We start from the raw sequence: 27,631 nt of genomic DNA, 5'->3' as shown, positions 1-27,631 counted from the left end.
CAGCTCAAAAACGCCATGGTGTGTATAAGCCCATTGAATAACATGGAGTGGCGTTCTTAAGCAGCCAAAAAAAAGCTCAAAAAAGCCGCTGTTAAAACGGCCATGTGTATGAGGCCTAAACGCGGTGTTTGCTAGATAGCAATAATAGTTTGCAGATTAGCTTTTTGTACCTCCTGAAGTTGTATTTTGAGTTTGAGTGTATGGTTAGGTTATCTGACAGATTTAAAAAAAATTATATGTTCTCAGTTGATCGTTGGGTCCCAAAAGTAAATCACAGCCAGTTGAATATTTTGATTTGACGTGTGCGACTCACGGGCAAATATGGTAACTTATTGAAGATCATTGCATTTTGTTTTTAACACAATGGGTGCAAATGTATTAAAATGGTATAAAAAATAAAAAAAAAAAAAGGAGGAAAAAAACAAAAACAAAAACAAAAAAAAACAAAAGTAGCCCTGGTGACAAAACAGCACAATACTTCACAACTGGACTGGCCCATAGACACTGAGCATAATTAGATAACAAAGGGTACTGAACAAAAAAAATAAAAAAATAACAGTGAAGTCATAACAACAGCGTGACATCCACTGAGACAGGTAATCACATTAACGACCGGCTGCCATAGCAACAAATTGGAGTTTGGTTGTTTGGCCAAAGGCCAAGATTCTCTTAATACCACGTTATTTGTTTTCTTTCAGCTCCGAAACTCCCACTCTGAACTTTTTCCCATTCAAGTGACCAAAGTGCTTCTCTCTCCAGTCAGTGATTCACTCAACTCATATAATGCCAACTCATGCCTTTCATAACATGCAAAATGTGAATGAGAAATATATCCAAACACAAATGATGACAGCATCCACGACTTGCAACATTTCACTTTGCTGTGCAAATCCTTCTCTATCCCATAATCCAAAGATTGGAAACTTGTTTGGGGGAATTCTGCATTTGTAGGTAACATACTTACCACTGTCTAGATATGTTGTCATTTTTCAAGTTAAAACAGGTGCACCTCCTAGACCAGATCTGACGCATGTTAGACAAATGCAACAATAACAGAGACCACTAGAGGGGGGAATTCACAACACATACTAAAAGGAAACCGCAAACTGCAACACTAACTTCAACTCTAATATAAGACCACACAAAACGCATTTTATTATAGGTTGCTTGTATAGAATTTTCAGCACTCTATATCCATGTGCAAGGTTCCGGGCGGGCTTATTACTAAGGAAAAATTGGGAATGATGTACAAAAATGTCAGGTAAACATAATGGAAAGATGTTGATCACAGCAACGAATAATATACTTGATTCCTTTTTTTAAAAAAAAAAAACTCCAACTAGTAGCCATTATCATTTTAAAGTGCATCAAAAGCCAGGATAATGCAATGCCCCACCTATACACAAATGGGTTTAAAGCCTTTAGGCGATCCCTGAAAACTTTCCTCTTCAGAGAAGCCTATCCTTAGCTCATCCCCCACAGCCATTACCCTCTTGTATAACTTGACCCTCCCTCCTAGATTGAACTAACAGGGCCCTCTGATTCCTCCTGTATTGACTTGTATTGTAATTGTACTGACTGCCCTCATGTTGTAAAGCGCTGCGTAAACTGTCAGCGCTATATAAAGCCTATATAATAATAAAGCGGAGTTCCACCCAAAAATGGAGATTCCGCTTTAAGTGATGGGGACTCCCTGACATGCCACATTTGGCATATCATTTTTTTTGGGGGGGGGGGGAGAGGACTGGATACCCTCTTTTTAGAGGCACCCAGCTGCCACTTCCTCCCGGGGCTCCGCGGCGCCAGAAGGAAGTTCACCTGTCCCCCCACCCTCCCTGAGATCTTATGAGACATGTCACAGGTACCAGAAGATTGCCCGGCCATTCACAGCGCGGCTTGCACATGCGCAGTGTGTGCCCGGCTGTGAAGCCACAGCCCGGCGCCCACAGTAAGAATGCCGACGCCGTGGAGAGGAGGAGGGGGGGGGGGTGAGGAGCAGGGCGCCTGCATCGCTGGACCATGGGACAGGCGAGTGTCCGATTATTAAAAGTAGGCAGCTACACTTTTTGTAGCTGCTGACTTTTAATTTTTTTTTTTTTTTTTGGCGGAACTCCGCTTTAAGCCTAGTTTCACACTGACAGGAATGAAATCATGCGAGTTCAGCTGAATCGCCCCCAACAGAAACCCGCACAGATGTCTCTGAAATCGCCCCGCGATGTCTATTGAAATCGCACCCCAAAGTCGCCAAAAGTAGTACAGAAACTACTTTTGGGAATCGGTGTGGCACCGCAAATACACCATCGCATCGATTCGGACGGAGCCATTGCCGCAAAAAGCCGCATATTTGGCATGCGATTTGACATGTCAAATCGCTGCACTATGAAACAGGGCTAAGGCAAGGGTTAAAGTGTTACTAAACCCAAGAGCCTGCATTCACTATATCCGGTTTCCCACAGTACACAGAACATGGAAATGCAAAAGTTTATATTACTAAAACTACTAAATATCTTTTCTCATCAGCAGTATATAGGAGTCGTGTGACTTCTGTCAGTGTGTAGTTAAAGCTTGTAGGAGGAGTTTTCATTCTGCTCTCACTGTCCTATAAAACTGCAGGACCCCTGACCCTCTGGACAGTGCTGATTGGCCTTGTGCTAATCACATGCACCCTCCCAAAGGGGAAAAAAACCCCTCTAGCAATACACACCAAACTGAGCAAGTGCAGCCTGACTCCTTTCATCTATAATATCCGGAGATGGGTTGGGGACACTGGAAAAAGGTGAAGATCAGAGGAGACATGATGAAACAGCCTTATTACACAATGCAGAGGATTAACCAAACATTCCACAGTGAGTATAACAAGCATGCTATACTGCATATACAGACTGATTTTACTGCTGTGGGTTTAGTAACAGTTTAACGCTAAACAGGAATTATTTTTGTATGCATATCTCGTACCTGATGGGCCACTGGGGAAGCTGACAATCACGGTAGTAGTCAGCACTACTAGGGTGATAACCATGATCTTCTGTGTTCTGCTCAGGTTCTGTGTAACTAAACAATACAGAGCTCTGTCCTGTCAGCGGGGGTGCGCTAATTTTTGTTTCACTACACAGCAGGGAATAAATTAAAAAAAAAAAAAAAAAACAACACTCAGCACATCCCCTCTTGAAAGCACCCCACAAAAAGAACACACATAATTACTGGTTAGGAATACATTTAGGCCCGATTCACACCTATGAAGTTTTAGTGCTTTTTGCATTTTGCAGATTTGCACTACAGTTCATTCACATGGTTTCCTATGGAACATGTTCTGTAGTGCAAAAGTGCAAAATGCAAAAAGCACTAAAAATGCATAGGTGTGAATCAGGCATTAACCCTTTGATCACCCTAGATGTTTTTAACCCTCACCCAGCCAGTGTCATTAGTACAGTGCATATTTTTAGCACTGTATTAGTGTCACTGGTTCCCACAAAGTGTCAGTTAGTGCCAGATTGTCCACCGCAATATTGCAGTCCCACTAGAAGACGTTCCAGTATATATACACTATAGTTTGTAGACACTATAACTTTTGCACAAACCAATCAATATACTCTTATTGGGATTTTTTTTTTTTTTTTTTTTTACCAAAAATATGTAGCAGAATACATATTGGTCTAAACTGATGAATAAATTTGATTTCTTTTTTTTTTGTTCACCTATAATTGAAAAGACCAAAAATTTTGAAAAAAAAAAAAAATATTTTTTACTTTCTGCTATAAAGCCTGTCCAATAAAAAAAAAAAAAAAAAAAAAATAGAAATAAAAAACTTAGGTGATCACATACCACCAAAAGAAAGCTCTATTTATGGGGAAAAAGGGACATGAATTTCATTTGTGTACAGCTTTGCATGACCGCGCAATTGTCAGTTAAAATAACGCAGTGCCATATAGCAACAAAAGGCCTGGTCATGAAGGGGGGCTTGGGGTAACTCTTCCAGAGGTCAAGTGGATAGAGAGATGTGGGCTTGGTTCACACCTATGCAGATTGCATATTCCAGGCGCATTTTGCGTTTTTCAATACACGTTTATTGATCCCTTGAAGTCTATGGAACCAAACTCCAGAAAAAAGTCCCTGGCACTTTCCAGAAAAAGCACAGATGTGAACATGACCCATAGGAAACCATGCTGAATGGACTGTAGTGTGTCTTCAAAACAGAAAACGCACTAAAATAAGCATAGGTGTTTACCAGGCCTCAGCGGGCAGGCTAAACTCAACATACAGGGAAAAAGTAGATTTTTTTTACAGTTGTCAATACCCTTAAAATTTCCTGATCACTTGGGCATGCATTTTTCCTCTAAAAGGTAACCCGGGCCTATGTCTTTTTCATCTACTCAATTTAAACTGCCCAGGTTTATTTACTTGAAGCAAACAGAGAATAGTGGTTTCTACTAACAAAAGAAATTGTCCACAATAATAGGCGACAGACTGCAGCAGTGCACAACGTCTTCAGCAACTTTTAATGAAACCCAGGAGCTGTGGAAGAATGGTCTGTGTTTAGCAAGATTGAAATGGGCGGCATCCATTTATAGGTAGCCTGTGAGGATGTGCCTATGGGAGCTGCCATGGCTGGCAGTGGGACTGGTCACCTTTCCCCCTGTTTATTACTTCAGTCCCTAATGTAAGACAAGCAGGGAGCCTGTCAAGATAAAACTACCAAAGGCCACCATCTTTTCTTCTGATGTCATCAGGGGACGGGTCTTTTTCTGGTTGCAGTCATACCCCTGATGACGACGCATGAACAATATGGTGTAGAATGCCTGGTATATGCACAATGTAGTGGAGGTGGCCATGAAGCCTCCTAGGATGCCCACAGTGGCACCTCAGGAGGGTGCAGGCAGCTGACTGATGTCATCATTCATGTCATAGCATAAAAGCAGGACCCTGCAAAAAAATAAATTCCCAACTGTGTGCGTGGGGGGGGGGGGGGGGGCGCTTGTTGGACTATGAAAAATTTATTAGAGGGGTTGAAGGCCCCACTTTAACCCAAGTAAGACAAAGGCTCCAATATCATTTGGGCCTGCAGAAAGAAGTTATATTTTTATTAGAAAAATCCTTTGTGGTTTCACAGAACCCATTAAATGCAATGCAAAGTAATCCAATATAGAACTCTTCCCAATCTACTTCCCCAATTAAAGGATGTTCCTCTTCCATGTTATGAATGGATTTGCAATATCTCAAAACACTACTGCAGCTCACAGAGCACAGCTGAGCAATTCTGACCAAGGATATGACAAAAACGAATTCAAAGTAAAAGCAGTCAGCAGATTTGGGCCCTTTTAACACACGTGATTAGAGAGACATCTGTGGAATCCTGCGGCAATAATCTGCAGATTCGGTCATCCAGGACTGATCGTCTGTCCCTAACCACATGTAAACTCTGAACACACCACTTTCGTGTTCACGGAGAAGCGCCACACATGCATGCACAGGTAAAGACTTATGCAGAAGCCATCAGTGTTTACCCAAGCACAGCCACATAGGCCATTCACTTGTATCGCCAGCTGTACATGACATGTGTGACATTCCGTGTTCCAGAAAGTGCTGGGGATTTTACGCCTCAGTACACTGGAGCTGCTAAGCGTCTGCATGTACAAGACCTACTGTATATCAGTATTTGTACCTGAAGACCCTTGCTTCTTATAAAAGCTTGTAGTTAAAGTGGCTGTAAACCCTCACATATATCCAGTGAAGTGAACAGCCTCTGATGATACACAGAGATTAAACAAATCTCCCTACATACGTTTTACATGTATATCTGCTGTCTTCAACTTTATATATCCTTTAGAAAGTTCACTGTGTTAGAGATTTTTCCTTGCTGTTCAGCACTGGAAGTGAAGCCTGGGCATTCAGCCAAGACAGCTGATTGGAGGAAAAGCACACCACCCCCCCCCACATAGGCAGAGACTTGCAGAGCTGTTCATTAAATAGTTCAGCTCTCTGCTAATCTATTTATAGCATCCTCCCACAACACAAAATTCACAAAAATTCAGACTGCTTTTATCTCGGCTGAGGGAGAACTTGTCAAGAGTTATCAGGCTGACAACAGAAGAATGGAGCAGGAGACAGCCACAGGACTTAGTGCTTTGAAAAGAGATAAGTAAACACTACAGATATATGTGCCCAGCTCAAAATTTCATGAATCGGGTTTACATCCACTTTAACCACTTGAGGTCCGGGCCATAGCCGAATGACGGCTACAGCGCGGACCTTAATTTCCGGGAGGCCGTCATGGGACGTCCTCCCCTGTGCACGCGCACCCTGCAGGGCGTGCGGTGTGCGCGCTGTGATCACCGAGTCACGGAGACTCGGATGATCACAGATCCGAGTAAGAGGCCGGTCCCGGCCCCTTACCATGTGATCAGCTGTCAGCCAATGACAGCCGATCACATGATGTAAACAAAATCTCGGTGATCGGTTTCGTTTTCTCCTCATGCTGACAGCATGAGGAGGAAAAACAAGCCGATCACCGGCTTATGTCAAAAGGATATCGGTCCCGAAGAGGAAAGAGGCATGCCTCATCTGTGCCTCCAAGTGCCATCTGTCATTGCCACCTGCCAGTGCCCACAAGTGCCACCTATCAATGCCCACAAGTGCCACCTATCAATGCCCACAAGTGCCACACATACAGTGTTGTATGACCGCGCAATTGTCATTCAAAGTGTGACAGCGCTAAAAGCTGAAAATTGGTCTGGACAGGAGGGGGGTTTAAGTGCCCAGTAAGCAAGTGGTTAAAGTGGAAGAAAAAAAAAGAAAACTTTTTTTCTCTTTCTAAAGTTTGTAGGTATATACCAGCAACAATGTTCACAGAAAATTAAAGGCAGAGGATACAGATATATACTATACTTTTGATAGAAGAAAAATAAATAAATAAATAAATAAATAAATAAATAAACAATTAAAACTAAAATACCAGGTTTCTTAAAAATCTACCCTTGCAATGGAGTCACTAAGTTACCGCCATCACCAAACCAAATTACCAATAACTATATTGTAAAGTATGGTACTTCTTCAAAGTGTCTGGCATAAACGGACCTTTCTTCTCTTTTAAGCTGGGTTCACATATGTGAGGACTCGATGCGTTTTTAAACCACTTCCAATTTGCATGACATGTGAATGTGACCAGCTCTCAATGGAGCATGCTCACACATGTCCGGGACGGTCGTGGTGTGGTTTGAAAAAAGGGTCCTGTGCATTTTTGGGCCCAGTTCAGGCGCAAATTCAAGCAAAAATTTGCCCCTAAATCCAGGGCCACTGTCTGAATTGCACCTGACCGGTGAACAGGAAGGCACTGGGCCCTGGACTGCAAACCACAGCCAGCATACCTCGCAACTTTTTGAGATGGGAATGATGGACACCTATCAGCAAAAGTATGCAGGCATAGGATACACCCCCTGCCAAGCCCTCTTAAAAAAAAGGAGAATTGTCCCAAAAAAAAAAAAATTGGTTAAACCCTCAAGTGCCTTTTTACCACTACTATTCCTTTATATTGGCTTTTGGAATTCACAAATGCAGCAATTTAGAAATCAGATGAAAGGTTTAGCGCTGGAAACACTTTTTGAGAGATAAAAAGTGCATTTTATATACAGCTATATAGATCAGAAAAAAAGAGGGACAAATGAGGAGGAAAGAGGGACAGAGGGACATTGCTCCAGATCAGGGACAGTTCCTCGAAATCAGGGACAGTTGGGAGCTATGCAGCCAGGCATTTATGAACCCAGACTTACTAAAATTCACATAAGCATGCATTTTTGATGCAGGGATGAGTGTAGGCTGGGATTGCAGAGACATAATTTTTCCCCACATCTTTTTATGTGCCACTTGTAGTACTGGAGCAGAAACATGTTATGGCCCCATAGCCCTTTAAATGGAAGTTCCCAAAATAACAAGCGTAAACATGCGTTTTTCAGACACTCCCATTAAAGTCTAAAGAGGCCAAAATGTGCAATTGTTCCCCAAAAGAAGATCATGTGCCAAAAGAGAAAAGCGGGATTCTTAAACTTGAACACTGCTGCGTTTTCAAAACTGAGCAACATCTAGAAATGGTAATTGTGCCTAAACCGTACCTTGAAAAAAAAAAAAAAAAATTCTACCTTTTGTCCTCCAGCTTTAGCCTGCAGCACTGATCAGTGTGTTCTAAAGGCAGGAAAGTCTCCCCACTTTCAGAATACAAAGACACAGCAGGAGGATTCCACCATCCACTTTGAATGAGTGGATGGGGTAATTCTGATCAGGTTGAACGAAAAAAAAAATTAAAAAAAATTAAAAGAATTAAAAAAAAAAAAAAATCCTCATCTATGATCAGCTTAAAGCAGTTGTACCGTCTGTTGAAAAATTAAAAGTGAGCAGCTTCAAAACCTGTGGCTGCTGACTTAATAGGACGTTCACCTTGTCCCAGGATCCAGCGCTGTCCTCACTCGGCTGGTTTCTTCAGTGGGCTTCGGTCCCCAGTGCCGGCATACTGACTGTGGGCAGCTGGCTGTGACGGCTTGTGGCTTCACAGCTACCTGCTCACTGCGTATGCACGAGCCGTGCTATCCAATTGGTCCTGCAGCTTTCTGGGATCGGTGACGTATCCCAGAGACTGTGGGGGAAGAAGGGGGGGGGGCGAACTTCTGCTTGGATCGCCAGGTACCCTAAAAAAAAAAAAAAAAAAAAAAAAAAAAAAAAAGGGGGGGGGGAGAGAACTTTAAGATGCCAACTTCTTACATTTTGACAATGTTTTTGAGCCAATCAATTGAAACAAGCATGCATCTAGGGAAGTCAGGCCTCTACAGCTGTTCTGGGTCAATGACTCAGAGATCAATGAAACCTAGATAAGATAAGAAGCCAGGAATCTAGATTTTTCACATCAAAGCCCAGCAATGGCAGTCTACCTAAAGTCTCAGTATATATCCTTTAAAAAGGACAGATTTCCAGTGGTATAAATCGTTCAATTCATTTCATTCAACATTTATATAATATGCCCTTATAAATAATAATTCAACTTGGCTTTGAGTCCCACAGACAAACACTAATCAGAGTATCTCCTGTTACAATTGTGGAGCACCTCCAGTAATTTCTCACCTGATCAAGGGTCACCTATAAGCACAATGATCACATAGCCATAAAGAGAGAAGTCTGCCTGACTGTACACATTCGTCTACAAAGGCACGGGAGCTGAAACCCTGTCAGTTCACATCACATGCATTACTATCTCAACCCTTCATCTCTCAGCCACTAAATCTAAATGATACACTTTTCACGGTCATGGATACACTTAATAGAGTGCTTAGAAAAAAGGATTTATAAGCAAAGTTTCACTTAATGCCTCAGTAGCTGCTCCAAATGCACTAGCTTAAATCTGTGTGTACAAATAGAACACTTGTCCCAATGGAAGGAAGTTACTAAAACTGGTGCAGATGTGCATAGTAACCAATCAGCTTCCAGGTTGTATTGTCAAAGCTTAATAGAACAAGCTGAAGTAAGAAGCGGATTGGTCACTATGCACAGCTGCACCAGATTTTGTGTGCTCCTGTTTTAGTAAATCCCCCCCCCCAATATGTTCATGCAGAGTTTTGGCTGCAGGCCCTGCCATTGTTTCAATGTAATTCCTCACAGCAAGGGTGGCCCCACAGACTTCTATGGACACTTCTCATTTGCCGTCTATTGTCGGCCCTGAGAAGCGGTGGCATGGTGACATCACGACGCCCAGACTGCAGCAATGGGTCACTATTTCGCAATTATAAAGATGTTAAATTCTTTATGGCGTCCTCATGCCTTTGCCAAGTAAAACAATAAATATTTAGCCCTGTGTGTGGTCTCTCCTAAACCCATTGGCAGATATACATACAGGCACACACGATTTGAGGGTGGCAGCCACTTGCGATCGTATGCACATGAGCTGCTTGTCCCTTGTAAGGCAGGAGTGTAAATATGGTATATTTCGTTCAGTGTCTTCTGATTTAGCTACATCATATTTTTTGACATTCTTTATATAGCTTTAGAAGAATGTTAAAGCTGACCTCTGGGGTTCCTAAAAAAAAAAACCAAAAAAAAACAAAACCTACCCTTGAGTGAAGTCTAGGGGTGGAGAAAGAAGGAGTAACACTGACCTTAGTCCTTGCTCTGGCAAGCTCTGGTGCTCTCCTCTTCTCTCCAATGCTCCAGGTTATGTGCAGGCCCTCACTGTCCTCCTGTACAATGCAGGGCTTTTGGTCCTGCATTGTACTTGATGACATCAGGTTATGACCACTTAAAAAAAGGCTTTGGGGAACTGGTCCCACAGCGTGGAGGATGCCTGCCGGACAGGGGAGTAAGGCAAGTATCACAACTCATTCCCCTACTCCTAGACTTAGCAAGCATTGAACCTTTGCAGTGTGTGGGGAGCCTCAATGCAAGGTTATTCTGTTTAGAAGGGGACTTTAATAAAAGAGTTAGTTCACCTTTACTAAAAAATAGCCTATACAGGTAAGGGGTGCCTGTAGATAAACACGAGGGGCGTTCAAGTCAAACCAGGAAATTTGTGTTTATATTAAAAAAAAAACAAAAAAAAAAAAACAAAAAAAAACAAAAAACAAAAGAACAACATTTCAAGGAGTGGAAACTGCATTTATTTTTCGACATACTCCCCATTCTACACGTATCTACTTATCCCAGCGTTTAAAACGAATGCCTGGAAAGCTTTGGTATAGAAAGATCTGTCGGTACACCTGAACCATCCCCAGGACAGCCTGCTTCACTTCGTCATCAGTGCTGAAATGCTGACCTCGTCTCTTGTGCAATTTCACAACAGATTATGCGTCATTTATCCAGGATGGGCTGGGAACCACCTTGGTCGGGATCGCCACTGACAGATGTACGGCCATCTTTGAAACATTTACACCATTCAAATGTCTTACTGCAGCGGAGCGTCTCATCACAGTACTGTGCTTGAAATATTCTCTGTAGATAGCCGCGGGTTTTACACCTTCATTCACAAAAAAAAGTCATCACCACATGCAACTTCACCTTCACACGCTGTTCCATGCACAAACGAACGCCGTTATCTGCCATCTTGATTAACGGTCTCTGGACTAGCCGACGTCCACCTATCAGTAATAGGACACACTAGCCACTTACTACTGCGTGTAGTACCACCACACTACCATCCCTTATAATTAAAAGTTCCGGTTTGACTTGAACGCATCTCATACAAACTGTGCAACTTTGACTAAAGTTAAAAGGGTAACTCCACTTTCGTGGGGGAAAACAATAGCAAAGAAAAAATAATATAGCACATATGATTGCGACACTAATCATTTTGTGATTGAATGGTATTAAAAATTAATTACCTTTCCTTTTCAATTTGCAGCCAATGCATTTTTTTTGAGAATACATTGCAATATGGCTACCTGGAGATTTCTGTACAGAGTGTGTACTGACCACTCCCCAGAAACATCATTTCCTGCTTGTGTGATTGGCTCACCAATTTTCCCAGAAGTCTGCCTAAGATACAAGTCAGATTTTAGGCATCCCCTGCAACAAAAATGTCATTTTTTGAGAGATACTTTCAATAGGAACCCATCTAAAGGGATGCAGACTCAGCAGATTTCCTCATTAGCGCCCTGTAGCTGCACACCTGACAGTTAATTATGAAACCACTCCCATTAGACCTACTCAGAACAGAGGCACAGAGAAACACACATGCATTTCCTCAGAACAAAAAAAAAGGTAGGAATCTGCAACAAAGTTTGTTATAATCCTTGCAATGTACATTGATCACCCAGAGGGGAATGCTTTTTTTCTGAACAAAGTAGAGTTATGCTTTAAATAGAGTCCTTACTATAGGTGCAGACCGTTTACATAACCTCCTCCAAAAAAACGACCAAAAAATGGCATTATCCCTCCTGCCTTGTAGCTAGGACGTTGCTAAGACACTCCCAGCATATTCAAATCCCTTTGCATGCGCTCTCCCCTGTCGCAGTAGCTCTGAGCTCAGTGACACTGATAGAGGAGATAATGGACTATAAATGTGGAGGTGTTTCAGAGTTCACTCCTGTGACAGTAGGGGTGAGTACCCCGTTTCCCCGAAAATAAGACCTAGCGCGATTGTCGGTGATGGCTGCAATATAAGCCCTACCCCCCAAATAAGCCCTAGTTAAAGTCCTTGTAGGTCTTATTTTCAGGATAGGGCTTATTTTCGGGGGAAACAGGGTAATAACAACTGGAAGTGATTTAGAAATGTCCTAGCAACAAGGAAGGACAGGATGATGCCACCTGTAGGTGTTTTTTGGCCAGGCTTCAAGAGGTATGTAAATGGCCCACATTATTTAACCTTGGTCAAAGCTGTACAGTTTGTTTTTATATACAGGTGCCCCTTACCTTTTTTTTTTTTTTTGCAAAGGTGAACAAACCTTTTAAATGTACAGTTTTTAAGCCACTCATTTAAAAGTCTGCAAGGAGACACCAATACTACACACGCCTCAGCATACCCTAATGCTATGGTGTTAGAGCAAATATGGCTGCCTTTAGGCAACATATGTTCCTATTTTTAGAGCTTTAACATGGCTTATCTCAACGAAAAAATATTTTGTGCATTTATATAAAAAAAGGTGCGGCTAAAAAAGTACTGCATATTGTTAGGTGTGAACGTCTGGAAAGCACATGAAAGAAAGAGAAACACCTATCAAGCTGAGAATCAACATTTTACAGCTGAAAATCCTTCTTGTTCCATAGCCTGTTATAAATACTGAAAGGTTCAGTTTCTGTGTAGCAATTCTCTAAAAATAGGAAACTCATGTACAGTAATTCACTGTCTAGCCCTGTGGAATTACATACAAGCATGCCCTTCCTTGGGTTGCTACAAGCGCAAGATTTAACTAGAATGTACTACCAAAAGAAAAAAACTAGCTAATTTTCCTTTTAGTTTACAGGAGTCACAGCAATAGAACAATAGTTCACATTAGCTCCTATGTCTTCGGCTGGCCATACACAGTGTGAATTTCTTTCCTGCAACCCAAGAAATTTGCTTAATTCCCCAATCAACACACACAGTTGAGGACAGAGATTATTGCTAGCGGCTGTCACAAGTAAAATCCATCAGGCTGGTTCTACCAAAGTTGATTGATTGACATTCAGCCTGCCCACACATGGTTCTAATCTCAGCCGGGTTCCTACTTAACTGGCCGAGATTCGAAAAGTCTATGGCCGGCATTAACAACTTTGCGGTTTTGAAACAGTCTGCAAAATATTTTTACTCTAACCGTGTAATTTAAATCTGCTTGGCTTCTTTTAATTCAATTTTTTTTAATGCAAAAAAAAAAAACCTATAAAATTCTGGGACAACCTGTGTTTTAAAAAAAAAAAACAAACAAAAAAAAGGAGCACAGCAAAATTGGTTTGCCTCTATGATCAAACAACTTACTGCTGTCTCAACATAGCAGGCAGTGAGAAAGAGACCAAGGGAGACGAGTTACTCCCAACTCATTCAGCTGTGTGTAAATTGGACTTGAGCAATTGAGATCTGTAAGCAATATAATATTCTAAGCCCAATAGATAAAGTTTAGACAGATAAAACATTTGAAAAATACCTAAAGCTCCACATGCTGGCCTCAACATTAATTTTTTTAAGTGATCTTGAACATAATAAAAGGAAATACAAAACAAAAATATTTCAAAAATATATTTTCAAGCCTAGTTGTATGACCACAAAACAACTTAATCTACAGTATCTTTCCCATTTGGGCATTTTTTTCTTGAAGTATAAGGCCCTTTTCACACGGGGCGGATCCACTAGACGGACTCCGCTAGCTCAGCGGGGGATCGCTCCGTTGTTCCCCCGCTGAGCAGGCAGATGACAGGTCCGTCTCTGCTCACTGTGCAGGAACGGACCTGTCAGAGCCCCGCTGTTCTCTATGGGAGGATCGGATGGAAACGGACAGCAAATTCCGATTGATGGATGGCGAACGTATCACCATCCGTCTGTTTTCAGCGGATCTTGTCGGATCAGATGGCAGGCCAGTATCAGCGGACGCATCTCCGCTGACATCCGCCTGCCCATACAAGTCAATGGGTGGCCCGCTCAGATCCGCCTGAAAAACGGACAGGCGGATCTTTGTGGGCCGATCGTGTGAAAGGGGGCCTGACTAAAGGCAAAACTTTTTTTTTTGTGGAGAGGGATTAGATCCCCTGACAGTTTTTATTGCTGCCTGTGCCCCTGTTAGGGAGATTCCCCCTCTCTATTTCCCCATTTGCCATTATAAATGGAAAGTGAAAGAAGATCCCAAATTTTGGGCTGTCCGCAGAGGGGAAATTTTCCAATGGGGACACTAGTTCTGGTGACCTAGGGTTCCCCAAGAAATTCCCTCAACTTGCAGGGATTTCCTCTAACTTCCTGTTTTGGCTATGGGACAAGAAGTGAAGGGAAATCTCCGCAATGCGACACAGGGAATGATCGAATAAGCGATAAGGGCAACAGAACATGCCCTACACCAAAAGTACAAGTATGGGGAATGTACTTTAGGCCTGTCTCAGGAAACAGCTGACAGGCAGCTGCAAATGACAGGTCTGATGCTGTGTACTGAACTGAACAGCATTAAAGGGGTTGTAAAGGTTCACGTTTTTTCACCTTAATGCATCCTATGCATTAAGGTGAAAAAACATCCGACAATACCGCCCCCCCCCCCCCCCAGCCCCCTCCCCCCGTTTTACTTACCTGACTTCTCGAAAGTCCCGCGCTCACTCCCGACATCCTCTTCGCTGCTCAGTCTGGCCGTTGATTGGCTAGGGTGGATGGATTGAAAGCAGCACAACCATTGGCTCGCGCTGCTGTCAATCACATCCAATGATGCAGCGCGCCGGGCTGGGGCCGAGTGATACAGTCGGCGGCTATAGCCGCCGGCTGTATCACGGAAGCGTGCCCGCAAGAACTAAACACCATGTGAGACAGCTCGCATGAAGATGTTTAGTTCTTGCGGGGACGAGCTGAGACAGCCGCCGAGGGACCCCAGAAGACCAGGTTCGGGGCCACTCTGTGCAAAATGAGCTGCACAGTGGAGGTAAGTATTACATGTTTGTTATTTTAAAAAAAACAAAAAACCCTTTACAACCCCTTTAATCTTCAAGTTTGGACTGTATCTCCCCCCCCCCCCCCCCAAATAGCATTCAGCTTTATGCCAATAAGGATGTGTTTTGCTCATGAAACTTTGCACATCAAGCTGGTAGGACAATTAACATTGATTTGTCAATGTAAACAGATTTGTCAATGTTACTAAGCCCAGGATCCTGCATTCACTATATCTGGCCTCTCACAGTACACAGAACATGGCATTGCAATTATTTTAGTACATTTAAACTGCTAAATATCTTTTCTCATCGGCAGTATATAGCAGTCTTGTGACTTCTATCAGTGCCCAGCCAAGCACTGGCTAAATCTTGTAGGAGGAGTTTTCATTCTCTTCTGACTGTCCTATGAGGCTGCATGACCCCTGACCCTCTGTCTAGACAGTGCTGATTGGCCCCTGTGCTGATTACATGCACCCTCCCAAAAGAAAGAAAAAACCTCTCTAGCAATACACACCAAAAAGAGCAAGTGCAGAGTGCCTCCTAGGGCTCTGTGCTATCAGCAGATGAATTGGGGACAAGAAAAGAAAAAGGAGGATCAGAGAAGACAGGATCAAAAAGCCTTTTTACACAATGCAGAGGATTAACCCCTTAGGTTCCACAGTGAGTATAACAAGCATGCTTTAGTGCATATACAGACTGATTTTACTGTTGTGGGTTTAGTAATACTTTAATGAAAGGCCTGGGGGTTCATGAACACAGGTTGACGGAGTGCGTTATCTTTCAAAAAAATTTTTTGTAATTTAGTACTCGAATACAAAGCCAAAAAATATTTATCATCAAATGATAAAAAAGCTGTGCCATTTGACAAAAGCAAAAGAAAGCTACAATAATATCGCAGTGAAGCAAAGCTCATCTCTACAGCAGATGACCATTCAACAGAACAATCAATCAGCAGTAGACATCTAAAACAAGGAAAACATTATAGGACTGGTTATTGCGGCCTAGCACAACAGCTAATTAAGACATCCTGTGGGCTGCACTCTGCATAGTGAACTCCTCAGCAGTCTTACACCATTTCAAGTATGACAAGAGCACTTGTAAAGCCCAACAGCAAGATAATCATGTATCTAATATTCTATTGAGCTCCTGCTAAATTAAAGTGATCATGCAGGCTGAAAAATAAATCCAAAAAGCGTCAATAAATTCCATAGCATTTTACACAGAACATCGGACATCAAAGACACAAAGCAAGTTAATAAATATACCCACAGATATTACATTCCGATTAGTCTTGAGAAATGGGGCAATAATTCCGGATGAAAATGGGCTTGGCATTTTCCATATATCTGACAAGTTGTTTAATATTAATGATTCTGGAAAACAATGTAGCGCACCTGCAAGGTCTAATTAATTAGCATGAATTTAAAATGATCCCCTAAATACAACCCTTAGGTCTCATTCACACATCCTATAAAAAGGTCCAGAGGCGGCTCTCCCCGTCAGAGGGGGGGGGGGGTTTGTGCTGATAATCAGCACATTGATTATCAGCACAGCCCCATCAAATATGCCACAAACCATGCTAATAAATGTCCATAAGCTGCCAGTCAGTGCCCCCATCAAAAACCCCTGTCAGTGCCCACAACAGTGCCCATCAATACAACCTGTCATTACCTCATCATCAGTGCTGCCCATCAGTGCCATCTATTAGTGTCGATCAGTGCCACCCATCAGTGCTGCCTATCTGTGCCCATCAAATGTGCCCCAAACCATGCCAAAGAGTGCCCATCAGCTGCCAGTCAGTGCCCCATCACAAACCCCTGTTAGTGCCCACAACAGTGCCAGTGCCCATCAATACAACCTGTCAGTACCTCATTATCAGTGGTGCCCATCAGTGCCATCTATTAGTGTCCATCAGTGCCACCTGCCAGTGCTGCCTGTCAGTGCCAATCAGTGCCGCCCATCTCGGCCGATCAGTGCCGCCCATCTTGGCCGATCAGTGCCCATCAAATGTGCCACAAACCATGCCAATAAGTGCCCATCAGCTGCCAGTCAGTGCCCCATCAGAAACCCCTTGTCAGTGCCCATCAATACAACCTGTCAGTACCTCATCAGTGCCATCTATCAGTGCCAATCAATACCGCCTATCAGTGCCGCCTCATTAGTGCCCGTCAGTGAAGAAAACAAAATTTTATAACAAAAAACAAAGAAAAACGTTTTCGTTTTTTTTTTTCAAACATTGCAGCGTTTTTTAGTTTGTTTAGCAAACAATAAAAACCCCAGCGGTGATCAAATACCACCAAAAGAAAGCTCTATTTGTGGGAAAATGATAAAAATGTAGTTTGATTACAGTGTTACATGACCGCGCAATTGTCATTCAAAATGTGACAGCGCTGAAAGCTGAAAATTGTCCTGGGCAGGAAGGGGGTGAAAGTGCCCTGTATTGAAGTGGTTAAAAGCCTTAAATCCTGAAATGAACTATGAATTCACAGTTTCTAGAATTTTCTCTAACCAATTACCGATTATAATTACGGGTGCAGGGGGGATGAAGATGACAGGGGGTGGGATGGTGGGAAGCTGGCAGACGGGTGTAGGGGGATGAAAATGACAGGGGATTGGGTGGTGGGAAGCTGGCAAGGGGATGATGATGACAGGGTGTGGGGTGGGAAGCTGGCAGACGGGTGCAGTGAATGAAGATGACAGGGTTTGGGGTGGGAAGCTGGAAGATGGGTGCAGGTGGGTGAAGATGACAGGGGGTGGGGTGGGAAGCTGGCAGATGGGTGCAGGGCAATGAAGATGACAGGGGACGGGAAGCTGGCAGACGGGTGCAGGGGAGATGAAGATTACAGGGGGTGGGATGTCAGGCACAGGGAGATGATTAGGAAGAGAATGGTGATGACAGGGGGTCAGTAGGTGCCATCATATGCCAGATGGCATACATATCATCCGGGCTGTGTGTGGGGTGGCTGGCAGCAGTGATTATCAGAGCACCCTCGGTCAGGGGGTGACATCAGGGGATGTGTCAGTATCGGGCAGGACCGTTACCATTCTGTACCTTGAAGCTCCGGCGGCAGACAGTCTCCCCGATGATCGCCAGGTGCCTGGTCTGGCAGTGACAGAGTGAGAGCAGAGTAGAGTGGAGTGGAGTGGAGCAGAGTGAGAGCTGCTTAGCCGCTGCTGGCATTATCCGGGCTCTGCACACGGCAGGAGATCCGCAGAGCCCGGCAGAAGAGGATGAGTCGGGGGAGGGGAGTACATGGATCCACTCACTGACCCTGGGACATAACCCATGGCAATGCTGTGCTGAAGTGAACAGTCTGCCCCTGGCAGGGGTAAAAGTAGTAGTGGTCCGAGAGACGGCCATGGGGACACCGACTGGGGGACATTCCCTCCCACTCCTGCACTTGTCAGGCAAATTAATCAGCTGCAAGGCCCCTGGGTGTACGAGGCCTAAGGCGACCGCCTAATTGACCTAATTAGAGAGCCGCCTCTGAAAAGTTCCCAACGGTGGATTCCAGCAGCAAGCAATAGTGGATTCTTGCGAATAGAATCAGATGGTTGTGGACAGCTGAGGATGGGTAGCCTGTGCGAAGCAATGACATGCCGATAGACACTGCTGCTGTCCGCATGTATCCACACAACTAGCAGTTACCTGCTCTTAAAGCAGCACTTCATTCAAAAGGGGAAGAAGTTCTGCTTGTTTGCATCTCCCCCCTACATTTGACACTTTTCGATGGGGAGCACGTACCAGGTTCTGACAGGTACTTGCTCCCACTTCCGGGTCTCTGAGGATGTTTGGCCCCCCTTACCTAGGAAACACACGTCCCAGAAGACTGCTGGACCACTCAAAAAGCGCAATGTGGCTCTCGCATGCACAGTAGGAAACTGGCTGTGAAACCAAAATGGCTTCATTGCCAGTTTCCCTTACCCAAGATGAAGAATTGGCTTGGGTGTGGACAACTCCTGGACAGGTAACTGTCCTAATATTAAAAGTCAGCAGCTAAAAAAGGACCGGAGCTCCTTTTTTAAGAACCCTCTGCACTCACCAGTGGCCATCATACCATATTGGCACTCCTCTCTTGCACATACTGGCCTGCTGTCATAACCTCCACACAGTACTGGCTATCATATCATGTGCACTACTCTCCTGCACATACTGCCCTCCGGCATGCCCTTCTCACCCCTCTACTGCACATACCACCTGCTGTCATACCCTCTGCAATCCACTCCTGCACATACCGCCTGCTGTTATACTCTCCACACTCACTTTACTCCTGCACATAACAGAAAGCGGGTTCATATGCCAGTTATATTCCGTCCCGGCTGGGAGGGTAGGAGTTATTGCCTTTCCTGGTTCTTTGGTCTTTTGCCGGGTTCTTCTATGGGTGTGGCCCACTAATCCTGTCATATACAAATATGGGACAGTGGTCTGGTATAAGGAGGCCCCCGAAAGAGATCCAGTGAAGAAGCTACAAAAGGTCCTTATCCGAGAAGTCCAGGACCCACATTAGGTCTGATGCCCATAAGGGAATGAAACAGAGAATGACACCAGCAAAGAACAGAAGAATGTAGCTTACCACTGCCTGGATATAAAGCCATCAGAACCTGGGGTTTGCCCCGAAGACACCAGCTCTGGAAGAATGCCTCTGATAGTGTTCGTGTAATAGAGTCTACCTTTGCAGAATTGCTGGGGCAGCACACAGCCTGTAGTTAGAGTTAGAGAGTTAGGGAGGCATTGTGGCTTTCAATCTTGGACTCTGCAATTGCTTTTTGCACTCCTCTAAGTAAAGCGTTTGAAATGCTCTCTTTGCCTGGTCTGAAGTCATTGAAAATGGGTGTACAGCAAGTAACCGGCATACATAGTTTACCGAGTGGGTCTTAACCACATTGGGTTATGAAGACATCAGTGTGGAGTAGTGTGAAGACAAGTGGTTACCAAGGGTAACAGAAGTTTAACAAAGCAGCCTGTTAAAGGTGTGCCTGAGATAGGCGGGAAAGCCTCTTGCAGGAGGGAGTAGTTGTCAGCACTCTCTCCGTAAGCGGTCCATCTCATAGAAACCGGGAGCAGAGGCCCCCAACCTGTGTCCAGGTATGAAAGAGTTAGGTGAATTACGCATGAAGCCCGAGCTATGTACACAGCAGGACCCCATACCATTACCGGGAGTGAGAAGGTGTATATTGGCACGGGAACCTGAGTTATCTGGAGAACAGTTATGGCAACAGTGTGCGGTGTACGTTCAGCTCTTAAAGCAGAGGTCTGTCCTAAGGTCCATTTTCCCCCACGGCAGTATCAGCCTTGTCCCAGAGCATTGAGAAAAAAAATGGCACAAAGCAAAAGTACCCCATGTGTAGTAAAAGCGACTCTGTACAAGGTGCCTAGCATAGCCCAGAAAGACGCACCCTGGGGAAGGCCTCTCATGCGACCCTTGTCGCCCAATGAGAAGGAAAACTTGGAGGAGAAGACAAACAACTACCACCTCCTGTCATACCTTCCATACTCCTCTCCTGCACATACCGCCTGCTGTCATACCTTCCACACTCCTCTCCTGCACATACCGCCTGCTGTCATACCTTCCACACTCCTCTCCTGCACATAACGCCTGCTGTCCTACCTTCCACACTCCTCTCCTGCACATACCGCCTGCTGTCCTACCTTCCACACTCCTCTCCTGCACATACCGCCTGCTGTCCTACCTTCCACACTCCTCTCCTGCACATACCGCCTGCTGTTATACCTTCCACACTCCTCTCCTGCACATACCGCCTGCTGTCATACCTTCCACACTCCTCTCCTGCACATACCGCCTGCTGTCATACCTTCCACACTCCTCTCCTGCACATACTGCCTGCTGTCATACCTTCCACACTCCTCTCCTGCACATACCGCCTGCTGTCCTACCTTCCACACTCCTCTCCTGCACATACCGCCTGCTGTCCTACCTTCCACACTCCTCTCCTGCACATACCGCCTGCTGTCATACCTTCCACACTCCTCTCCTGCACATACCGCCTGCTGTCATACCCTACACTCTTCTATTCTACAAATACCTGAAACTTACAAAATGTAAAAAAGAGGTGTTTATTATCCCCAGCATTCCTGAACACTTGTGCTATGTGCCATACAAGTCATGCACCCTTGTCATTTCACACCAGCAGTTTGGTTGGCTCAGACAGTGTCAGCTAAACCACAGGTTAATTACAAACACGACTAGAAAGTCTCCAGACAATCTGACCCTGAAATGCTTCAAAGCCTAGGCCATTATGGCTTGAGCCACTAAAGTGAGAAGTGGAAGTTTATATTGCAGGAAATGATTGCATACTTCATTTGATCGTGCAGAGCACAAAAAAGGGGAAAAAAATGATGTGTGAAAGTGAGAAATGTGAAAAATGTTGATTAGCAAGAGCATACAGGTATAGGACTTCATTATTTTGGGCAGGGTGAGCAGCTGAAGGAAGCTCCACGGCTGTCTACTATGGGCTAGTGCTGATTGCTGTTCCTGGCATGCTAGAATAACTTCTTGTCTGAATGATTTTAAAGTGGTTGTAAACCCCTACATATAAAACTTAGTGAAGTGACTAGCCTCAGGGGATACAGAGATGAAACAAATCCTCCTCCATAAGCTGTACCTTTTTATCTGCAGTCTTCTCATCTCTACAGCCAAAGTCTAGAATTTAGAAAGCTTCTCTGAGCTGTCAGAAAAAAGGGGGCGGAGAACTGAAATTGCACTCTGCAGAGCTAAGCGAGGAGAGCTCTGATAGCTGACTGGAGGGAAGAGGCGCACACACACACAGCACAAAGGAACAGAGCTGAGGCTGGCAATCTGCTGGAGGTCTTTCCCAGTCACCTTTGTTCTCTTGGTGTCAGGAGAACTTGTCACAAGTGATTTATGCAGACAGCAGAGGAACGAAGCAGCAGATAGAAATGAAATGAAAGACACGTATACACTATAAGGGGATAAGCTTTGTTCACATTTCACGTCTGAGGCTTACAACCACTTTAAATCAAGATGGTAGTATTTCAGCACCGGTCAAAGCACGTATAAAGAGGCCACAGAAAACAGGAAGATGACAAGCTCAAGAGGTTTACCAACTGCTTTCCTGCTAAAGGTTACAGTGCAGAAGAATGACTTACCCATTTTTACTGCACAATATTACATCATCATTTAAAAATGACTGATTTTTAGTACACGATCCTCCTCTCTGTAGGTCAAACAATACATAGTGACTGGATGTGTCAGACACTACCATAGATTATTAGATAAAACATTAATCCTAAACAGGAACCACATCTTTTGTAGCTCCAATAAAGGAACTGGCAAACTCAAGACAAATTGGCACACCGACACTCAGGCCTAAAAATAAGGATGAACACATAAGGTCCATGTAAAGAGTCAGTCTTTGGACAGCTGTGTTTTCCATGTATGATATTTGCAGAGTCAGGATTTATTCAGTTTGCAGGTGTACAGAAACAGGGCGAGTTAACAGAGCTTTTATTTGTTAAAACGGATAGCTTGTTGGCAACGCATGAAGAGCAAAGGAAGAAGGTAGGCTGAGAGCGAAGAAGGAAGCTGTAAATATGCAGCTGCTTCCTCCAGGAATTTCTGGCTGTTCATTTACAAAAATCATCAACTAACAAGTCATTCATTTGACCAGTACAAACAAATGAATGGCAGACTTGCCAGTCTGTGCCTGAATATACCCACTCTACCCGCAGCTAGCCTTTCAGATCACTGTATAAAATGATCCCCTGATATAGCAGAAGTTTCAAACAGTTCTGACTATAAGCTCTGCATGTTTTATGGAAATGTAAAAAAATCATCTGAATGATGTAAAGCAAAAACTGGCAATTAAGATGGTCTGTGTCAGTACTGCAAGTAGGGCATGTGTTTTGCACTACTACTTTTATTCCGTTTTGAGCTAAAACAAAAAGGTTGAGAATTAAAGAGTACGATAGTCACATTCATAACATAATAAAAAAAAAAAAAAAAATGTTTTTTTTCCTTTACTTTGAAAATGTGTGCATATCCTCGGTCCATCCCTTTTTTTAATGTTTTTTTCAGTATTTCCAGCTCTTTATAACAGCCAGCTTGCTTGCGATTGCAAAAGTGAAAGAACACATGACCCTTTTAGAGTTACATTCTATCTGACCTGCTTCTGTACAGCAACAGTAATCAAGCAACCGATCAAAACAGCACAACTAAAGTCTGCCCCATCCAGTGGCCAACAGTGAGGAACATACTCATCTAAAAAGGGAAGTCCGGGATGGGTTCTTTCACCCTGGCTCATCAACCTAAGTGGTTCTAAAGCCTGCATTAAGATATAAAATGTTCTGGCCCCCTAACCCCACCTTATACTTACCTCACTCAATCCAGTGCTTTTCATGTCTACAGCAGCTTTCACCACGGGTGTAAGGAAAGAAAATCACTTGATTCCCCCATCACAGTCAGTGTTGTTGGGAGGGGGGGATCCCTTCCACAGTGCTTTTGTGTTCTGACAATAGGGAGCCCTCCCTACTGGCAGAACACAATCACATTAACTGCTTCAATACAGGGCATTTTTACCCCCTTCCTGCCCAGACCAATTTTTAGTTTTCAGAGCTGTCGCGGTCATGCAACACTGTACCCAAATGAAATTTTTATGTTTTTTTCCCCACAAATATAGAGCTTTCTTTTGGTGGTATTTGATCACCTCTGCGGTTTTTATTTTTTGCGCTATAAACAAGAAAAGCAACAATTATTTATTTATTATATATATATATATATATATATATATATATATATATATATATATATATATATATATATATATATATATATATATATATATATATATATATATATACACACAAATATATAAAATATATATGCGTTTGAACAGTGGGACAACGCTGGATTTTTTTTGTGCAGGCAAGTAATGTATGTATTTTGAAGATAAATTCTCCAATACAGGTAAGAAGGGTATTTAAAGGGTAACTCCACTTTTGAGGGGAAAAAAAAATAAAGAAAAAAATAAAGCGAATACAATTGCGACATGAGTCATATTGTAATTGAATGTTATTAAAGATTACCTTTCCTTTTCAATCTGCAGCTCTGACATTTTCTGAAAATACAATGTAATATGGCTACCTAGAGGTGTTCTGAGCACAAAATGTGTACTGAACACGCCCCAGACACATTTCCTGCTTGTGTGATTGGCTCACTGATTTTCCCAAAAGTCTACACTAACATACAAGTCAGATATCAGGCATCCCCTGCAACATTTTTGGTGAGATACTCCCAACAGGAAATCACGTCAAAAGGATGCAGGCCCAGCAGGTTTCCTCATTAGTGCCCTGCAGGAGCCACAGCTGTTTGATAATTCTGAAACCACTCCCATTAGACCCACTCAGCACAGAGGAACAGCTATTTCTTCAGAATAACAAAAGGTAGGAATCTGCAACAAAATGCTTGCAATGTACATAGATCACCCAGAGGGGAATGTTTTTTCCTCAACAAAAAGTGGAGTTGCACTTAAAAATTAAAAAAAATAAACACACACACACACACACCTATACGTGCGAGTTGTCAATAAGCGTTTAGTTCCACTTTAAGTACTCCATGTAACCCTCTTTGTGCGTCTATTTTTGAGCTTTTCTTCACCTCGTGTCGCAGCGACAGGAGAAAACGAAGTAAGGACCAATTTCCCCATCTGGTACACAGACAGCAAAAACAAAAGACAGATGTTCTAACTCTTACTGAGTACCAACAAAAAAAATGTGGCAGATCTGATCTCTGAATGGTGAAAGAAGAAACTCTATGCATTAAGAAAGGAGTATAATATATATTTTTTTAAAAATTACAGCACTCCCTATCAAAGCCAATGCTGTGATATCGCTACGTTTCCAAGAGCAAGATAAATGCATTTCAAGTGATAAGCCATTTAAAACAAAATTGCTAAACATGTCAGGATTTGTCAATGCAATTTCACCCACACAGTGAAACATAATACAGTAGTTTGATTGTTTGAACATGTCATTTAAAAAAGAAAAAAGCTCTTCTGCACAGAATAGAAGCGTGCGTTTCAGTGTTGTACTGTAGCAAATTGGTAATTTATTGCAAGGAAGCAACCCCCCCTCTACCTGTCAACTAAGACCATTAAGACTGTTCACTTTCTATAGCAGTGAATAGACTGTGGAATTACATAAAAGAACATAATACAAACAAGAGTTATTCATGGCTGGATGACATAATCAAAATCTTATCATATAACTGGAGTTCCATGGATGCCTTCCAACTGCAGTTTTCTTTGGAAATGTAGGCATACTGTTGTTTCCTTTAGTTTTTGTGGCATGAGCTTTTTTTTTTTAGTTTGTATGGGCATTTTGTGCGTTTTAGGGGAGTCTGAGGCGCTTTTTTTTTTTTTTTTTTGCCTAAATAGAAAGATGGCCTACTATAGAAAAAAAGCACACTTTGTGTGGTTTGGTGCATTTTTTCCACACATTTTTTCAGTTGGGACCATAAATGCTTGAAGCTTAAAAAGAAGTTTTATTTTTTGGAGCTAAAACCTTGAAGCATCAATAAGCTTGGGAACGAACAAGCACAATGAAAACCACTGGATTTAGTATTTCAAGCATTTTGTAGCTTTGAGCTGCCAAACACTCAAATGTGAACGGGGCCTAAAAGGTTCTGAGGTGGACGAATAGGTTTTAAGATGAATTTCAGTTTTGGAAATTTTTTTTATACATGGTCCAGCTTGAACCAATGTATAAAATGTATATGACATTCCTGGCCCCAGGTCCTGCACTGAACGGCTACCCTGCTGCATTCTGAACACAGGAGGTTGGCTCCAAGGCATGGAAGCCATTCAGAGAACACTTTTTTTTTTTCTCTTTAAAACACACCTCAAAAACTTCCACCCGGTGCCAAAAAAAAAGTGCCCACACAAAGAGTGAAACACAAAAACATGCAACGGGTGTACAGAGTCCTCCACTAGGGAAGGACCTTACCCTGATCCCCCGGGGCGTTAGGCTCCAGACAGGGACTGAGGTACTCAGACAAAGGGTCCATCTGGCAGAAACCAGGCGGACCCCCACAACTGGAAACACTGCCAAGGCAGACCAACCCAAGTACAGTGGGGCTCTCCCGAAGAGAGACCCCTCCAAGGAGAGGGCGAACCAAGCCAAAAGGCCTATGTCCACCCCCTCCCAAGACTTTCAGAGTAGACCTGAGGACCCACACCCTACTCGCCACACAGTGACAAAACGTGTATACATAACAACCAAAAAAAGACAAAAATGTCAGGGATAAAGCAAAGAGTGGGGAAGATAGTGAGAGGGGAGAGTGAAAGTGGCCATTGTGCAATACAATGGATGGCCCTCCGGCCAGGCATAACAATTTCCCCTGGTCCTGGCCAAAAGGCCCGGCCCAAGAGGCAGGTGCGAAAAACGTGTGTTGTGGTGAAGTGACCATGGTGCCATAAAATCAAGTGCTTTCACACCGTGACTATACGGCACCCCTGAACTGCCACTTCAGGGGCACATTCACCACTGGCTTTTCGAAGCATCCCTGATCCCCCAACCCAGACCACAGCAGACCCCACCACAGACAAGAAGGATATGGAGATCAGGAAGCCGGAAAAGAGCCCTTTACCATCAGGCTCTGCCGTCGCTCCCATCACTCCCTCCTAATTACATTCGGGAAGTACTAACCACTCCCCCCACCCATTCAAGAGGGAAGTGCTCTCTCCCGAATAACTGTCCGGAGATCCGCCCCAATCCAGGCCAGAAGGCCAGGGTCCCGACCCTCCGGTTCAGACCCCGTGGTTCTCCATTCCCATCAGAAGGCTTCCCTTTCGGCTACGAACCGCTCCAGGTCACCTTCACTCCAGCAGGCTTTGCATAGCAACCGCAATCCTGTCTCTATTTCGCCATAGATCAGGGACGGAAGCAAGCGCCACCTCCTGGGAACTGATAAGAACAGATACTACACTTGATCTTAGCCAAAAGGCCGAGAAGCAATTCAGAGAACACTGCATTAATTGAGTGAATACAAAGTGTTCTTTATTTGGATGAGGTGAAGAAGCGAAGCAGCTCCACCTCGTCCAGAGAACACTTCGCATTCATTGAGAAAATGTAAAGCATTCTCTCAATGGAGTCCATGTCAAGCAGCCAACCTCCTGTGTTCAGAATGCAGCAGGGCAGCTGCTCAGCACCTGGAAACAAGTGAAGGTCACTGGAGTAGCAGTGTCTACCTCAATGATTTCTAGCTTCCAGAGGCAACAGCCAGGTATGGTATATATGCATAGTTACATTGGTCCAAGCGGGACCAATGTAGGCCTCTTGACCCAATAGGGAGGCGGAGCTTTGACTACAGGGAGCATAGCTCTGTTACCAGGCGTGGACAAGCATTCAAACTGGAGCATGCAAAATGATTGGCTGCTTGGTCACAAAGTGAGGGGACAGGGCCTAAACTCTACTCTGAGGTAAATTCATCACTCACCAGCTGAAGAACAGGGAAGAAGAGTTGCCCGCCCTGTTCGTTTTCTTTCAGGTCGGTTGCCACGGTTTCCTCAAGTTCGGAACTTGCCAGCGTAAAAA

General features: G+C 43.7%; 1 protein-coding gene and 1 pseudogene across 1 annotated transcript in view; both read right to left on the bottom strand.

Annotated features, from left to right (window-relative positions):
- KSR1 (kinase suppressor of ras 1) overlaps positions 1-27,631 on the bottom strand; it is a 248,440-nt gene that overhangs the window by 181,430 nt on the left and 39,379 nt on the right. The window lies entirely within an intron of this gene.
- LOC141130812 (U2 spliceosomal RNA) lies at positions 26,922-27,053 on the bottom strand (annotated as a pseudogene).

Source organism: Aquarana catesbeiana, linkage group LG02, assembly GCF_042186555.1.
Source record: "Aquarana catesbeiana isolate 2022-GZ linkage group LG02, ASM4218655v1, whole genome shotgun sequence".
Lineage (NCBI taxonomy): Eukaryota > Metazoa > Chordata > Amphibia > Anura > Ranidae > Aquarana > Aquarana catesbeiana.
The sequence above is the reverse complement of the archived record's forward strand: the minus strand, read 5'-3'. Positions and strand labels throughout refer to the sequence as shown.